Consider the following 19,042-nt stretch of genomic DNA (forward strand, 5'->3'; position numbering starts at 1 on the left):
AAATCTGTGCCTCAGCTTCCTTATATATACAAAAGAGATAATGGTACCTATTTCTTAAGGTTGTCATGAGAATTAAATGTGTTAAATATGTAAAGAATTTAGAACAGTGACTGCCGTTTAGTTAGCTCCATATAGTTATTATTATTTTCATTATTATTAATGATTTTATTCTCTGTCTTTTCATTTCATAGTTTCTTGCAGATTACTAAGTATTTCTAACCATTGGAATTGATTTTCTTCTGTAGAATTAGTACTTGAGGTTTTGTTTTCTATTTAGTTAGAAAATAAACAAGTATTTATTGTGATCTTATTATGTGCTTATGACTTTTCTTAAAACCTGAGGCATTGTGGGAGGTAGGAGGAAGATTAAATGTTAAAGCCTGCCAATCAAAAAGGGGAGAAATAAGTTGTTCTAAACAATAAATGATTAGAGGGTTAGAGTTACTAAAAGGAAAGAAGGAAGGAAGAAAGGAAGCAAAGAGGGGAGAAAGAAAAGAATAAAGAATATTTTGGAAAGTTCCTTCCTTGGGAGTTCAGAAAAATAAGCACCCAAGTCAATTTATTTATTTTTTTAAAAAAACTGATTTATAATGATTGGTTTTCAAATGGCATCCTTGATTTTTGAACCACTTATATTATTTTTAAGTTTGAATATATCAAACAGAGGAATGATTAGTGAATGGAACCAGATAAATGGATAATGTATCTCTAAACACCTAAAAGACTTTATTACAGCAAAAAATCCTTGTTGGAGAGTAATAAGAATTAGCCCTTGATTGAGAAATTATAGATGGCACTAAAAACTGGTCTGAGAAATTCTGACCTCATCTTGGTTAAAAAAGGAGTTTCAAGCAATTGAGGCACAGTGGCAAATAGTATATTTAAGTATGACTGAACTGCTGGAGGTGTGCAGGAGGCAAGAAATCCAGGGCAGAGGTTACTTCCCAAGGATGAAGAAATGAGAGTTTGAAGGACAATGTTCACAACAGAAAAGGAGAGACAGAGACTGGACAAGCCAAAGAATCAAAGAATGAAGTAGACACAGATAGAAATAAGGAAGAATAAAAATTAAATTTAGTATGAAAGAAGTTAAATTCCATATGAATCTAGGTTATCTAAAATCTAATTACAGAAATAGGACTATCTCGGAGATTATAGAATCCAGGGTTTGAAATTTAATACTCATAAAATGAAACTTGTCTGACTCCTGGAAAAAATATATACCATACATATATAACATATGTGTGTGTGTATATATGTAGTATGTGATATAATGTGTGTACACATTATATATACATTATATATGTGTATAAGTGAATATATATATATAATTCATATATTGTTATACTTGACTCAGCCTTTATAAAGATATCAGTAATCCATTTCAATTTTATCTAGTACAATGAATAGCCACTTTAACTGTTCAAATTGGAGACTATTGTACAATAATACTGTCAATTTTTTAAAAATAGGCAATGATTTCTAAAAATTTCAGAGCTTTTTTAAGCTAATTCAGAATTCATTTTCAATGCCTTTGAAAATATTTTTTTCTAAAATACAAAGAATAAAAGATATTTTCTCCCCATTATTGTAAGTAACTACAATTCTTTAAAACCAGGTCTCTGCTAGAGACGGGTGATTAGCCTCTAACCACTATGGAAGCAATAAAGCACTGGGAATGGACCAATTATACAAAAGGAATAACCATGGAAAATAGGCTGATGGAAAATCCTATGTTTTGAAATTTATAATATGTCGCTTCAAAGAAGTTAAGCATTGCATTTGGAAATTTCGCTTTCTTTTTCACCTCTGTTTCTCATAAAATGTTGCTGCTTATTCTTTATACATTACATATTTTCCATCTTTTATAGGTGCAAGATGCCAAATGGTTTCTAAAAAAGAAAAATGTGAATGGCAAAAAAAGTTCTAAAAGTTCTTCATCCTGTTTTAATCTTTTAAAGCTATTTTTAAAACATGGCAAAGGATGTGAGACTTTATATAACCAACAAATGTGATAGCAATTTAAGAATATAAAACAATTTGCTATTTTTATTGAAATCATAGCTGTTAACTGCATTAAATATTTTATGGATGCATTATAGGGTTTAACGGGGATAGAGAAATGGTACTATTTTTTAAAGATATAGATACTGAAATCACTCAAATAACACGTAAGGTAGTTTCTGAGTATCTCTGTAGTCCCTCACTTTTGAAAATAAGTAGAAAACTAAAAATTACCAACTATCTGAGGAAAGCATTTTAGCATAAATGATAGAGACCAAACCTGACAAATTATCCAAGAAAAGCCTTTTAGTGTCAAAGATCGATAACAAAAATACCAAGGGTTGAAGGACAAAGAAGAAACAGAGATGATGCAGGGAAGAGAACCCTTTCAAAAAAAAAAAAACCAAACAAAACAATTATCAATAGCTTCAGAGATATTGAAAATACTGAAACCATTTTTTAAGATAAAAAAGCATCCTATGAAAGGGAGCATTCATACATATGATCATAAAAGAGATTAAATGAAACTGCAGTAGAAATATATCAGAATTCACAGAATAAAGAAATAACCAATGTGAAAGGCAAATTAGAAAAGAGAAAAGAGAATGGTTAATAATATCATGAAATGGCTAAAATGAGTTTTAGAGTTAAGGACGCCTCATCTTTTGTTTTAAAGCTATTTATATTGCTATGGTGCTAATCTGTTTTGCATCATCAAATAGTTCATTTATGGACCACACAGTCAACACTTAGTAATTAGTTACTTTTTATCCGTCATTCAAGAAAAATAGCTGAGCTCTAGACCCAACACCAAACAGGAACAACATTTATTCTTAAGATGAACTATTACCAGAAAGCAGAAGCATTGAGCTAGAGTTGGTCCTGAGAAATTTTCTTCTGAAAATACAGTGAAATCTTAAGAAGGTCTTAGGCTTCTAACAAATCATGGTCTACCATTTAATAAACAAAGTTTCTTTATATAAAGGAACAAGAATATTATAGAAGACATAAAGTTAACAACATTAATAAATATATGCAAAATTCAGCCATGAATGGTAATTTGTTAAAGCAGAGTAACTTATTAAATTTTTGGAGTTGACTTTTTCGTTGTTTTAATTATCTATCTCCAATATTGTAAATAGATGTATTAGATCCAAGTCTACAGATAGAGAAACAGGTTAAGGGGCTATTATAGTAGGGATGAAAAAATAAATAAAAATATTTGATGATTCGTAAGCTGGAATCAATATCTGTGGGATCAGGTGGACATGAGAAGTAATACTGGGAGAAGAAAATAGATTCGTGCCCAGATTTCTAGCTCTTTGACTACATAGCAGGGACTGCCAGTGTCCCAGAGTTCATTCTATGACACTAGAGCCATCTGTTCAGCTGGCTCATGGTTACCTAGAAAACCAGCTACATTAACCATCTTCCTTAGAAACTCGCTGTGGGCATGTGACTAAGTTATGGCAATGAGCTGTAAGCAGAGATGGTATGTGCAACTTAATAGAAGCATCCATAAATGAAGCAGGTGTACTCTTCTTTCTGGAGACTGGTATCACAATATGTTGTTGGAAGTTTCACCAGCTATCTGTGACAGAGCTAATCAGGAGAACAACATAGGGGTGGCAGAGAAATAATATGGAAGAAAATTATTTCTAAAAATACATGAAACTGTCATATAAATCCTTTTGCATATAATGGAATAAAATTCAAGATGGGTAAACTAACATTAGTTTAGGTTTTCTGTTACAGTCATCATCTTAACTAATACAGCTATTTCTATTTTATGCTGACATCATTTGGTGCTAAGAAATACCAAAAAAAAAAAAAATGGTATTTCTCAGTGAAAGAAAAGTTCAATTTTGAACACATGGGATTTAAGTTGCTTGTGAAACATTGAGATAGAGATAGTTGTTGGAAGAGAGGAGGGCCTAAGACAGAGACTTTTAAAAAGTAAAAAAACAAAAAAGATAAAAAACGTAATAATCTGATACAGACATAGAAGCCAGGAAGAAGACTGAAAAATAGTAACTAGAAAACCATGAAGTTTGGGCAGCACAAAAGCCAAGATGAAAGTTTGTTTCAAGAATCAATTGGCCAACAGTATAGGTATCAAGGAAAGTAAGCACTGAAGACTGTCTCTTGAATTAAGGTATAAAACAATTATTAGCAGCCTGTGTGAAAGCAATTTCCTTAGAAAGAGGTGTTAGAAGGTGGATTACAAGTGGTGGAAGGCAGATTATCTCTTCACATTCTTTACCTAGAGACTGAAATGATAGGTCTAAATGGCAAGCGAGCCAGGAGAGACAGGCCTCAGCTTCATCTTCTTCCTTACGTGGCATCATCCTTCCTCCAGAGAAAAACTTGGTTCCGCCATTCTATAGTCATGGCACAAAACTTCTCACTTATTGTTTCTGTAATTTTGCTCAATTTTGTCCATTAGCTTTAGACATGCTAGATTTTTGGCCCATACCTTCCCATCCCTTGGCCATCTTGAGCATTTCTACCATTCTGCTCAGGGGTTATTCCAAATTTCGTTTATTCTCTTGAAGCTTATACCTAATTCTCAAACTCTTAAATCTACAAATAACATAGTCTACTGCTTCCTACAGCAGCGTTCTTCACTTGGGCACTATTGACATTTTGGGCTATAAAAAAATCTTTTCTTTATGGAGGTAGAGGGGGTGCGCTGTGCTATGTATTGTAGGATGTTTAAAACCAGTGTCCCAGGCTTCTATCCACTAAATGACAGTAGCAGCACCCCGGCTAGTCAAGACAACCAAAAATGTCTCCAAATATTGCCAAATACAATTGAGGAGGCCAAATTGTCCCTAGCTGGTGACCATAGTCCCAGGGTAAAAGAGACAATTTGTCAGAAACTTTTTCATCTTCTTTTCCCCACAGCTACAGAGTCAATACCCCTTCACATTCTTTACCTGGCGATTCATATGGTAGGACTCCAGGCATTTTGAGAATTAATTTTGTAACCTTTCTGTCCTTCATTTTTCTCCTCTCTACTGACTGCTCCCCCAACCTGTGTAGGTTGGTTCACCCTGATAAAATAACTATCAAATTTGAATCTCTTGTAGCAACCAGGAGATTCTAATCTTCTCTTTTAAAAAAATCTGCAAATGTCCCATCTTGTTTTTTACTTCATAACCATCCAAACCTTACACACCAGCCACGTTAAACAACATACAGTTTACATTCCTGCCTTGCTTTTTTCAATCTTTTTTTTTCTTTTGCCTTTCTCTTCCTTCTACATAGAATACGATTTCCTTCTTATTCATTTATTCATCCCTTATGCATTTTTAAAAACTCAGTGCAGGAAGTCTTCCTGGCCCTAAAATCACAGATTAGTTTCCTTGCTAACTAACATATCTCGGAACGCCCTGGCTTTACTTTGGTTACTGTGCGTATGGCAATCTTACTCTTTCTCTGTTTTCACAGCTATGAGCAACTTGAGGCTAGGGTCTATGTCTTCGTTTTCTATTGTGCTTAGCTTTCCTGAATCCAAAATGAGTCTGAACTGTGCATGTTATCACACATAAGGAGTGTTTGTTCTTTTGACTTGGTTTTACTCTACCGTGTTCGGACATGATGGAAGCTGTTAGGAATTTCATTGACACCTTGGTGGCTCGCAAATACATCATCTTCGGCTCTATTTTGGTCAATTTATTTTTTTTCTGTCCATTTATCTGCTCATCAGGAGTGAGAAAAGTAATGGAAATAACATATTCTGTTCAGAGACTGGTTAATAACCACTTCTATTTGGCGATGCACTAGCAGCTTTCCAATTGGAACCCAGCTGCTTATTCATTGATTGATGACCCAAAAGGAAATTGTTTCCTTTCCTCCCCTAGAAAGGTTAGCCGCAGTTCTAAACGAGGCTTTTTAAGACCTCTGCCTGAACACTTTACATAGAGTTAATCAAGGATAATGGATAAAACGTGATTTCATGTCACTACTGAATATCCTAACAACTTATTTCCATTTTTGTTCACTAGAGGTTATACTAGGAGATATGGAATTATAACAGCAGCAAATGAGCTTGAAACCAGAAGACATCAGGCATATGCTATTATTGTACTGGCAGTAAAACACTTACACTGTTTAGTTTTTATTTAAATCCAAAGGCCTGGATGATTTAACGAAAGAAGTTTTTTGTTTTTTTTTTTTTAACAAAACCCCTGCAAGTTAGAAAAAAAGCTAGCCTTATATAAGTAACATGATTCATGAATCCTACTATTTCTTCTCACCAGAAAAAATATATATAATTTGTACAGAGATTTTTGTCCTAGAGTTATCGGAACTTTATTAAAATAATTTAATCAGATTCTTAAATCAAATGTATTCTAATTTGTAGGTTTGTCTAGTCAAGAAATTTGTAACTCTGCTTTATTGCTTGATACCTGGAAAAGGAAATGCTGGGTGAAAAACAAGAGAATCTTTATGTGCAGACTAGGAATTTTGCCTTCTCTGCTCTACTTCTTAGAAACTAGAGAAATTTATTTCAAGATCAAATTAGAGCAGCAGTCCCCAACTTTTTTGGCACCAGGGACCTGTCTTCCTGTTAGAAACTAATGCCCAATGATCTGAGGCAGAGCTGAGGTGGTGATGCTAGCAATGGGGAGCGGCCGCAAATACAGATGAAGCTTCACTCCCTTGCCCACCACTCCCCTCCTTCTGGGTAGCTTAGTTCCTAACAGACCACGAGCCTGGTACCAGTCTGTGGCCTGGGGGTTGGGGACCCCGGATTTAGAGAACACTTTACTTAGGTAGAGAGCCATCAGGAGACACTTATTGATGGACGGGAAACTGTCTCCATTCACCAGCTATTTATCTTCTCCCCTCCTCCCTCCATTCCATGGATGCACGACAAAGGGTAGATGAACTTTTAACACTGAGATAAATTTAGCCATTTGTTCCAGAAGGTGTGTTAAACCAATATTTTTATTGTCCACAAAATATTACTTGAAATGCTTTAAGACAGTTTGATAGACTGTTTTTATTATGAATTGATTCTTTATTAATTTGCTTGTTTATTTGCATGATATCTCTCCCGATATGATGAACATTACACAAGAGTGAGGATTTGGGGGACTAGTACTATTGCCGGGAACTATACTCTGAATCCATTTCTCCAAAATATTAACGCTCACATACACATCAATGTGTAGTCTATAGATAGTATTAGCTCTACTCCAGCCCCAACAATCACAGATACAGATGAATATCATATGTCTGTTTCATGGCTAGATAAGTAAGGCTGAATATAGAAAGGGTCTTCACTCCTTTTGACAGGAGGCCAGGAAGAAAGGACAGGGCATTCTACTTGTGCATACTCCACTACACTTAATGATACTAAGGGGCATTCTAGTTTAGTTGCTTTTACCTTGTTTGGCAAATATTCACTTTTTTTCCATCTCTCCTAGAAAAAAAAATCAGTTATGTTTTTATTTTACTGTCACTTGCAAAATTAAAAATTGTCAGTTTTTATTCAACCTCTCTTCCTTCTGAAAATCACCCTCTGTTTTCCCATGATACTCAAAACATTACACAGAATGACTTCAAATTTCTTCTCATCATACAACTATGGAAATTCCAAGTTAGCCATGAATTCTGAGAGTCTACCTCATCACTGACAACAATTCTCCCACAGAGTCATGAACAATGATTTAAATTCCTTTGTGACTACAGCTGTGCCACCCTGAATGTGCCTCGTTCTGATCTCAGAAGCTAAGCAGGGTTGGGCCTGGTTAATATTTGGATGGGAGGCCACCTAAGAAGACCAGGTGCTGAAGGCATTAAAAAAATAAATAAAAATAAAATAAATTCCTTTGCTTTCATTCTTGTCTATTGCTGTTTATGAAATACAACTTACAAACATTAAACGCACCCTTTTACAATGTACATCTTTGTGCTGTTTAGCATATTCTCAGTTGTGCAAACATCACCACTATCTAATTTGAGATACTGTATTATCCCCTCGAAAAGAAATTTATTAGCCATTAGTAATAACACATCCTTCCCTTCACTAATCTACTTTCTATCTCTACAGATTTACTTGCACTTTTTACATAAATGGGATTATATTTAGTCTTTTGTGACCAGCTTCTTTTTTTAATTTAATTTTATATTAGTTTCATATGTACAGCACAATGATTAGACATTTATATAATTTGTAATGTGACCAGTTTCTTGTACTTAACATAATGTTTTTCAGTTATCATCCATGTTGTAGTATACATCATTCTTTTTTATTGTTGAATGATATTCCATGGTTATACCACATTCTGTTCATTCACTGCATCAGTTGGTGGATATTTTAGTTGTTCCCACCTTTTGGTCATTATGAATAATGTCACTGTGATCATTAATGTCCAAGTTTCTGTGTGGACATATGTTTTCATTGCTCTTGAATAGATACCTAGGCATAGGATTGCTAGGTCATGTGGGTAATTCCATATTTAGTATTTTGGAGAACAGCCAAAATGCTTTTCAAAGTGGCTGCATCGTTTTAAAATTTTATTAGCAGTATATGAGGATTCCAACTTTTCCACATCCTTGCCAACATTTGCTTTTTGTGTCTTGTTAATTTTAGTCATCCAGTAGATGTGAAATGGCATCACACTGCAGTTTTAATTTGTGTTTCCCTTGTGACTAATGATATTGAGCTTCTTTTCGTGTGTTTTGGAGCCAGTTGTACATCTTCTGTGAAAAAAGCTGTAATCCTATCTTTTGCATGGTTGTTAACTGGGTTGTTTGTTTTGTTGTTGTTGTTGCTGAGTTGTAACCAAAGACATAATTTACGTGATGATTTTTTTAAAAGGTCTACCTTCAGCTTAGCTGGTAGAGCAAAAATATCAGAATACCTAAATGAACTTCGCATGCTACTGGGATGAACATAGTAATGACCAGTGTTTTATTAGAAAATTTTCATCTTGGGTAAAGCAACTTGAAGGAAAATTGTACTATTCTATTTAATAATAAAATATATTTCCAAAAATAAATATGCAAGCATTTTAACTGAAGGGAATAATTCTGCAAAAGTTTAGTGACTCTTTTTGTGGTCATCATTTCTTTAATGATATTGATGAAATAGAAATAAATAGTTCAATCAAGTTGTTTTCAAATAGATTGCAAGAACAGTGGTGACTTAGTAAATGATGATCTCTCATTTACGAGGCAATGGCCATGTGTGAATGGAATTTGAAAGAATACAGTTTAAGAATTTCTGATATGTTAAACCCTCATTTTTTACATAAATGATGATAGATTGCCCTGGAGTTTGTTCTGTCTTTTGCTTATACTGCATACTGGTAACGCATAGAATTTTCATAAAACAAAGGCCAGAAAACACTTTAAAATAGAACTGTTGGCATGTATGTAACTATTCTAGTAAAAGTTTCTCTTTGCTAAAACATCATTGAAGAAAAGCTACAGGAAAAAAATTACTAAGCAAATTGTCTGTATATTTAACATTGCTGTGAAACTAAAATAAAGTCAATTTTATAATTTTAGGCTGTATCTTAATGTAAATGGTTATGTCTACTTTAAGAATGAGAGCAATGGACCATATTTACAGAGGCAGAAATTAAAGGTCTGAAAATGGCATAATTTCTCAAGGTGACAGCACAAATTATTGACAGAGGAAGAAATGAATTCCAGAGGTTTCTGACTCTAAGCGCTGTACCGCTTCCATCATAAAGTAAAGGTTATCCAAACATCTGTGATAAATGAAGAATGGTATCCCCAGTATGAATTACACAGCAATATAAAGTACTAGCATGCTCATTGAATTTCGGTACTAGATGAAAAATCTGATAATACAAAACAATTATTTTTCCCTAAAAAGTAGGCAGAATCAGGTTTGCAACCCGGGCCTCTAAGGAACTCCAGCGGTCAAAGCTTAATTGTTTCCTACTTTCGAATTAACCCAAAAAACCAGTAGATCTCCAAGATAATGATGATTTTAACCAAGCATACTCCTACATTACAGAAGGCATAATAACGACTCGATAAATAGAAGAACTCAGGAAAATAGCCAATTTTTTTCCAAAATATGGGAGATTAAACACCAGAAAGTTATCTTCTAAAGGGAGCTACATTTTCATATCACCATATAACTGTGTTGATTATCAAACATCATAAATGCTTAACATTTTTATCCTCTAGCCTTTACACTTTATCCTTATATGGTCCTGCGTATTAAAATTTTTTACCACTGTTTTAATTATGTCTAAGTCGTCATGAGAAATTTGGACACAAAATTCACTTAACGTAAGAACATGTCATGAATTCTCAATACCACCCCTCGAAGCAAGCAGAGTCAGTGTCCTGGAAGCTATGTCGAAAGGTGGGCCACCAGTCACTGCCGGTCACAGTTGCCATCAGGGTAGTTTGAGAAGCAGCACATGTTACGGTGATTGTCCAAATAGGTAATCAATCTGTTGGGGCTAGGCAGAGAGAAAGCTTCCAAGGAATGATGCCAGTGGCAGAGGAATCTGGGAGACCAGACTGGAGAGAGCGTTCAAAGCAGATGGTGAGAATCATAGCCACCTGGAATAATCCTCTGAGTCAATTAGCCAGGACCAGGAGTGGATGTTTGGATGATTCTATAAGCCACGGAAGGGAAAATGCCTGCCTTCAAAGCACAGTTTGGATTTAAAAATGAGAGAGAGAGAGATTTTTTAAGTTTCTTCTTCTTTTTTATCTTCTCTACCAGCTACTCCCTTTTGATATCACCTCATCCCCACTCACCTAGACTCCACTGATGTTTACTTTCTTTTCTCCCTCCAAAGAAACTCTTCTAACTTGCCGGTGTTTTTTGTTGTTCTTGTTGTTCCAACCATGGTTAACACACGACACTGACTCTCCTTCTGGATTAGGCCACCAAGTACTCTGCAGAAAAAAGGAAAACCCAAGGATTGTCGTTAATTCAGATTTTAATCTTCTATCTTACCTCTCACTGTAATTAATTGCTTTCTTGTCTTTAATCAATTCTGTCTACTAAGCAACAATGAAAAAATTTGCCACTCTACCACTTCCAGGCTTTCTTCCATTTCTGGGGTGCTTGTGTGTTCCCTCATATGCAAGATCAGCACCAGCACAGGTGCTCTTGATCTCACCTGGATCATCTGCTGGAGGACTGGCATCCTTCCTCTCCACGCAAACACTATTCCTTCTCTTTTCAGAGACATTTTTCGGACTTTAAAATGTGATACAGGTATCTTAGACTTAAAGTAAAACAAAACAAAATGAAACAAAACAGAAACAGAAAAAGAACTTGTAGATACTTTTCTTTTGGACCTGAGTTTTCCTTTAGCTACTTCCTTGTCTTTTTCCCTTTTCATTTCAAATCTGCAAAGAAAAGTCTTTGGTTTCTCATTTCTCTATTACTTCCTTTCCAGACTGAAAACAAGGTTCTAGTCTTTAATTCTACTTGTGCTAAGATAGCCAAGGACTTTTCTAATTGTCGAATCACAAGACCACATTTCATTGCTATGTTTAACACTGCACACCATTCCCTCTGCACTAATACTCTCTTATCTATCAGACTGCTCGGGTCACTCCTGTGATACTCTCCACATCTCCCTGATCAATTCTTCTCAGGTTTTTTCATGCTCTACTGTTATATTATTCATCATTTAAACATTACGATTGTCCCCATGATTCTATTCTCAACCCATTTCTCTTGTCAGGCCACTGTTTTTCTCGAAGCACTATATTCCATACCAAGGCCCTTACTTAATACTTCTTCCTACATGATGATACGCTGATCACTATGTGTATTAGTCAGGATTAGGCAGAGAAAAAGAACAAACATAGATATAGAGAGAGGGGAGAAGGAGGAAGGACACTTCCTGCATTGCGATATAAAAGGAAAAGTGTGAGTATAGACACACTATGACTTGCATGTTGTTGGTGGAAAATTGAGAGAATTCTTATCCAATCACTTATCCAATTATTTAGTCATTTAAGATTGAGGCAAGGCTCTCCTCCCAGAATGCCAAGGTTGAAACCGGCACATATTTTTGAAAAGAGCAGAAAATATTTGAAGTTATTTCTGTGAGTAATGTGAAAGTCAATCGTCTAAAGAAATTAGAATTAAAGCCTAATTTATATTGACGTCAGTCTGATTACGTGTGCCTGAGTATGTGTGTTTTCTCTAATTAGGTGGTCTGTTTCATGGATACAGACGCAGAAAAGGTAGGAGGCTGGGTTCATCCATGATGATAGTAAGGATTCATGTGGCACTGGTTTCTAGAAGAAAGAACAGATGAGAAAAGAGAGTTTAGAGAATTCACGTGAGAGTAATTGAAATTTTGACCATTGTGGGTATTCTTCTTGGGGTGAAAGATCTGACCCCCAATGTTATGTAGCTGAGAAGATGACCATGAATATGCTCAGGACCCCAGCTGACTTTCCTTAGTTTGGACACCAGTCAAAACTACCTTGATCTCCTGATGTTCTGAGTCCTAAGAAATTAGCATTACTCCAATGCCAACATCAACTGCTTCTGGAAAGCCTGGGTGTTTTCCGTTCACCACTACCCATCATCTATGCAAATGACCACAGGTCTTACAGAAAGACTAAGAAGACATTTTCCTGGATGTTCTTGTTATGTTACAGGGTCTTTCTCTAAGGAAACACAATTGTTTACTTCCTTCAAAATATTCTGCGTCTATGAACATAGAGGGTTTATCTGATATTGGGAGAAGGGCTATATAATCTAGAGCACATTTATTCAAGCCAATCTCTACTTATGAGAGTTGTTTTTCTTGTATTAAAACAATTGATGAAAGATCAATATGATTTGATCATCGTTATCCCTGTTAGATATCTTACCATCAATTAGCCAACGTGAAAGAGCTCAGCCAACCTTACAAATCTCAGAGATCTAATTGTAATGCCAGTCTCACTTTCCATTACACAAATACATCCACTGAGCCCTTGATGGTGAATGGGCTCCTACCCGTCTCTACCTCACTGTGATTGTTCCATCCTCATCGACCACAGGGTGCCTGTATCAGAGTCCATAGATTCTTCTCAGCCTCAGTCTCCAGGGCTGTTGACCAGAACCACCTCCAGCAAGCCACAAGAAAAGGGACCCAGTCTGTATGAGCTCTGACTAACTCTATGTAAATTTAATCCAGCAGTGCATTACCTCATGCCAGCATCCCACATGTGACTCACTTCCTGCCAAAGCACTTCCCTGTGGAATTTCAGATGTAACATTGTACAGACATTCTTGGGGACTTCCAATGTGAAATGAAAGCGTGCAAGGGAGACCGTAGTTGATGAATAAATTCTTCTCTCTTTATCCTTCTGGGTGGACTGACCTGTGATGTCGTTCATAAGACACTTGCACAAGATCCAGTTGTCAGTTTTATTTAATACCAAACAGTGGCCAGTTTGTTGTCGACCCTGATTTTTTTTTCTCCCTTTTTCCCTGCCTTACTCTTGCTTTCCTGGTTATTTACACCCTGGTATCAACATTTGCTATAGGCTCTTCTCTCTAGGATGAGACACATGTGATGGATTTATTTAATCCAGACTTTGAATATTTCTCTCTATATTTTAAAGGTCTTTCTGAATGCTCAGTGTCTTTCGTATTGATCAGAGTTTATATTCAAGTTGCTGCCATTCCATACTTATGAACTCTAAGTGGAATGTCATTAATCACTTACCCTGACCTGCCAAGAGCTTCCTTCCCGTTGTCTTGGAGATGAAATCAAAGCATTTTAGCCTTTGACACAGGATTCTCCTCATCTGGCATCTATGCATCTCTCTACTTTTAACTTTTGTTACTCCCAACCCTGCACTTTACAAATTATTTTCAGTTTCCCACACACATCAACCACACATCTGCCAATGTAATTTTGTTCATACTGTTCCTTATTCCAGGAACTTCAGCTGTACACTTGTTCTTCTTGTAAACTTTTCATTCATAAAAACTGAGCACAGCTTCACTTTCCTCTAGGAAACATTTTCTAAATTTCCCTCCCCCAGTCCATGTCACCTTAAGGTTTTATGTTACATGAAATTATATTATTATGGTAAGATTATTTGTTTCCTCCAAATAGGTCAACTTCTTTGAGATCAGGAACCAAGTTTTATTTGTATATATATTCCTAGGACTCTGAAAAATGTTGGTTATACAGGAGGTGTCAAATAAATATTTGCTAAATTATTGTCAAAATATCCAACTGGGGAGATTCAATGGAAACCATTAGATAGAAGCACAATTGACCAAGGACAGAATTCAAGGAAAAAAAAAAAAAAACATTTAGGTTTAACTATAAGAAAAAGACACAAGGAATGGTGTAGAAAGCAGGCAAGAGAGATCTTGAAGAAACTAAAGAGGACAAACACTGAAGTCCTTCCTAATCATGGACACTTTCTCTAGCAAATTCTGTCTCCCTCAACGTTTCTCTACAAAACATTCTTTGTTATAAACCTTTCATTATAAATACGGACTCCCAAAGTGATTCCACTTTAATTCACCCTCCAGGACCTTTTTGTTTATTGCCCGATGAACTCTCCATTGTGATTACGATCACGTTATTGTCAAATATCTTTGTTTTGTAACACTTTGGACACTTGAACTTAAAAACTCCTTCGTTTAAGACCATTTACTGTAAAAGTGTTACAAACAACAAATACCTCAAAGATTACAACAAATTATTATTATTATGTTAATATCAGTTGTAATAATCATTGTTGTCATCATGTGTTTAGTACCTACCATGTAGGAAAGATTCAATATAAGATACTTTATTTTTAATTTATACAATATAATTTTTTTTTTTTTTTTACTTTATATCTAAGGATAAAGAAAATATCTCAGAAATTTAAGGAATTTGATCTGAGTTCAGGTCTGTTTGAGGCGAAAACTTATGCTATTAAGAGAACAAATGGACATATTATAATGGAATTGATTTTAATAACAATGGATATAGCTTCATGATTGTAGAATTTCAAAAACAAAAAATAAGAAACTTTCAGCATCCAGTGCCAAGAGACGAGATTTCTGAAGAACCCACTGAACTGTACTTCTTGTCCTTCACTGCTAGCGTTCATTTCCGTTTCATTTGCTTTAAGTCTTGTATTTCATTTCAAATTGCTTCCACTGTTACTAAAAATGAATTCAGAGCAGAAAGAAAAAAAGTACTGACAAGTTATTTCCAGTTCCTTAGATGAGATTTCCAGGGCTTCTCTCATTTTAAAACAGAATCTTTTCTCTTTCTACCCGTAGAAAAGTACATCACTAATGATTAAAGAGATTGTGGCTTTTTTTATATTTTAGATATTTCGGGGAAATTGCCCCTTATGATCTTATATCCCTCCTACCCCCACTGGCCTCTCAAAATCATCTTAATGGAATCCAACAGATAAAAATATCCAAGAGAAATATCTTTAATTTATGCTTCAGAAAATCAGATTTATAAATGGAAAATTCGATTTTTGTAAAGAGCCGAGGGTTTCGTTACTGCTTCTGAATGAAAACCAAGATTTAATAACATGTCATTGAAAAACGAGAACTGCCTCTGATAAACTGAGATTGCCCCATCCACAGCGGCAGGAAGGGACATCACAGGCCTCCAAAGGGGACTTTGGCATGAGGGAAGGATGATCAGGGCTGATGACTCAAGTCTCAAGCCAAGGCTGGCTCTGGGAAAATGAGCAGCGATGGCTGGAAGCCCAGGCTGGACAGGCCAACCTGGCTAAGAAACCATGGCCTGGGAACAATGTCTGAACATGTGAGTCTTAACCAAAAAACCTGACCGGCGAAGTCCAAACAAGAGCCTCTCCACCCGCCAGGCAGGCAGGGTCTATGCCAGCCTGCACAGGTCGTCCTCTCTCTGGACTGCACGGAGAGACTTGCTACAGCAGCAAGAAGAGCACGAACAGGAAACCTCCTGGTCTCCCTGTGCGCGGACTGAATGCTCCAGTTTGTCTTTAAGTGGAACTGGGAAGTCTCTGTGGTACCCTCACAACTCAGGCGGTGAGGGAATTTCTCTAGGAAGATGCCAGACTGCCTCTTAACCTGAAAAATGGCCTCTGCCAGGTTCAATTTTTAAAATCAGAGAGATATGTTTGTATCTGCACTATGATATGGTAATGTGTGTCCTATCAATCGCATGTATATTTCTGATAATCAAGTACGCTGTATATAGCATTACTATTGGGTTATATGCAAGCAATTTAAATCCATCATGTTCCTGTATTGCTTTAGAATAGATGGAACTTCCCTAAGATTACAATGTCCAGAATGAGCAAAACTGAGGGCAAGTACCCTTACAGAACATGGTTTTACAAAACTTATTTTAGTCTGATTATGTTACCTGTTACAAAATCACAGTTTTCATGTCACTGAGAAGCTCTTTTCTTAAGCTGACCACATGTCAATGATCTTAAAGAAAATATTCTTTCCCTGGGTTAACATCAGTACTTCCATATTACTATAAACTGAATGATTCTGACACACATTACAGATTCTTAATGCAGTTGTTTTTAAGAACATGGGTCCATGCCCTTGTATTTTGGTAACCATAATATTCTTTAGTGATGCCTAACTGTACTGTTCTTTTAGGAATGCATCACAGTGCAACTGTGTAATTCAAATATAAAAATTCTAATTAGGACTTTATGTTTCAATTTAATATACAAACTTTATTGAGGATTGCACTGACCCCTTAATTGTATTTACTATTTATTACCACATTACATATTTGCAAACTATACTTCTCATTCGTGAGCTCGTTCAATCTTCTCATTGCTTAACTTTGAAAAGATGAGTGTTATACCTCCAGTTTAAGGATGACAAAACAGAGAATAATTTCCCCAAAGTCGCATAGATATGAGCTCTTATCTTTATACTTTTGGAGGCCATTGCTGAGCCAGGAAGACTAATCTTTACAATTATCCTAGCTTGACATTTGGCCTTACAAAGAGCTCCAAGCATTCAGAGAGACTGGGACCTTCATCACAAAAACCAGTTCATCATCCAGCACGCCCACCAAAGTCCTCCTGGAATAACTCCTTTGGCAAAGGTCCACCCCAACCCCACTGCTATTAGAAAAAGAAACACAAGCTGGGTCATCATGCGTGATTCCTTCTCCTGATAGAACCAGAATACTGCCCTGGCCACTGCTCACTTAATGGAACAGCAAAATTTTTCCTCAATCGAGCCAAAAATCTAGCTTTGAGACTAAACAAGTTTCCAACACTGAGAAGGACTAACTAAGACCCTTTGCTCAACTGCCTGGCCAGATTTGAAGCAAGGAAGACATCTTGACTTTTTGTTCTTCTATGAAATATTAATGCTGAGTTTCCATATAGCTATCAGTAAACAAAGTTAGGCATTTGTGAAAATTCTCAAGAATCTTTAAGGCAAAAGCATCACTGATATGAACAGGTTTTCTGCCAGATGTTTTTGAGAACTCACTTATCCAAAGAACTTTTCTAAACTCTGCCAACAGATATGTGAGTGCTATCAGCTAAACACATGAAGTGCCAGCTTCCACCCCGGTGTTGTGTTGGCTGCCACGTTATCTGAAGACTTGGCCATAGGGAAGAATATTTAATCAAAAAGCACACTCAGCAGTGGTTTGACTTAACCTGATACTGATTTCATGGGCTACGGAGGTAAGAAAGTATGATTTCGTGCTTAGTAATTTAGTATTTGTTAATTTTGCATAACAATATGTTTTTTTCCTCATTCCTCCTTTAAGGTTACATAACTACCTATACTTCTTTAGTCATTATTATATTAGCATTTTCCAAAGTGGCAAGCATGGTTCCAGATTTATCTTTATTTGTAAAGTCAAATGCCCTACTCAGATTGTCTTGTTTTGATCAAGAAAAAAATATTTTTTTTCTATGCCTCCTTAATTGCAAAACCCTTTTTCTTCAAATGCCAGAATATAGTTATTTCTATCTAGTAAAGGACAGGAAAATTGCTGCCTTGGAGGATAATTAGGAAAATAATAAAATTTTGGTGTAATACATAATGAAAAAATGCAAAATGCTAAACAGAAGTTTTCTGCAAAAGAACTATAGATAAGAAAAAAGATAACATTGGCTGGGAGTAAATTCTCCAGGGATTTGCCATTTCTGCACATCTTTTGAGCAAAGGTCACTGACAGCTTTAGTCAAGGACGTTTGCAAAGCTCTACCTGGGTAGGGGGCAGGTTTGTTTAAATTTCAAGATTATAAAGCTAGAGACTCCCTCTCATGTCCTCACACATTCCAGGATAATGAAGAAATAGAGTCTCCGAGGGAAGAACAGGCAGATGTACTAGCAGTACGGGCTTTCTTAAGATTAGTGTTTTTCAGGTGTAGCAAGGATCCACTGTGTCTGCAGCATTCCCCTGGGCCTGCTCCATGTCACCACCCTGTGGACGTGAGGACAAGGAGAAATGAAGCACACATAAAGTCCGTGCTGTTCTCTGTGCCATGAATAATAAGCTGTCCTTTTCCATTTGGGCTGGCTGTCTCCTTGTGCAGGAGTGTGGCAGGCCCACATAGTAGCTTCCGTGGTGACCGCTGCTCAGAAACCGCTTGACATGTAGATATAGAAAAGTAAACATTAGTCTTAGAATTACACTCATTGCTCTGTTAAAAAGGAGAAAGCCAGAAAGTGTGCAACAAGGCATGATGGCACAAGCTTTGGAATAAAGTTTTCACAGGAAAATATCTATCTATGGGTGGAATTGAAAAACATCCCATCTTTGAGTCTACAGCCATGTCACCCTGAACAAGCTTGATGCCATCTGATCTCAGAAGCTAAGCAGGGTCAGGCCTGGTTAGTACTTGGATGGGAGACCACCTAGGAAGACCAGGTGCTATAGGCGTAAAAAATAAAAAATAATAATAATAATAAAGGATTGTAAACTGACAAGGTCCTTGCAATTCATGAGGTCAACCAAGGGTTGCCTTGCCTAAAAAAAAAAGAAAAAAGAAAGAAAGAAAAAGTAAAACACCCCATCTTTGCTAAGTTTAAAGGTTATCCAATGTGTGTGCACAC

General features: G+C 36.2%; 1 long non-coding RNA gene and 1 pseudogene across 2 annotated transcripts; one reads left to right on the forward strand and one right to left on the reverse strand.

The window, feature by feature from the left end:
• Positions 1-9,082: 9,082 nt before the first annotated feature.
• On the reverse strand, positions 9,083-13,129 carry LOC112475829. 2 transcript variants are annotated; one of them, XR_003044900.1, is made up of 4 exons: positions 12,996-13,129; positions 11,139-11,246; positions 10,771-10,911; positions 9,083-10,654 (listed from the first exon to the last, which is right to left on the reverse strand). It is a non-coding gene; the product is annotated as an uncharacterized LOC112475829 (long non-coding RNA). The 2 variants fall into 2 exon arrangements; XR_003044901.1 differs by having other exon boundaries at positions 12,859-13,129.
• Positions 13,130-18,750: 5,621 nt separating this feature from the next.
• LOC112475932 lies at positions 18,751-18,869 on the forward strand (annotated as a pseudogene).
• The last annotated feature ends 173 nt before the right edge of the window (positions 18,870-19,042 follow it).

Source organism: Pteropus alecto, unplaced genomic scaffold (assembly GCF_000325575.1).
Source record: "Pteropus alecto unplaced genomic scaffold, ASM32557v1 scaffold152, whole genome shotgun sequence".
Lineage (NCBI taxonomy): Eukaryota > Metazoa > Chordata > Mammalia > Chiroptera > Pteropodidae > Pteropus > Pteropus alecto.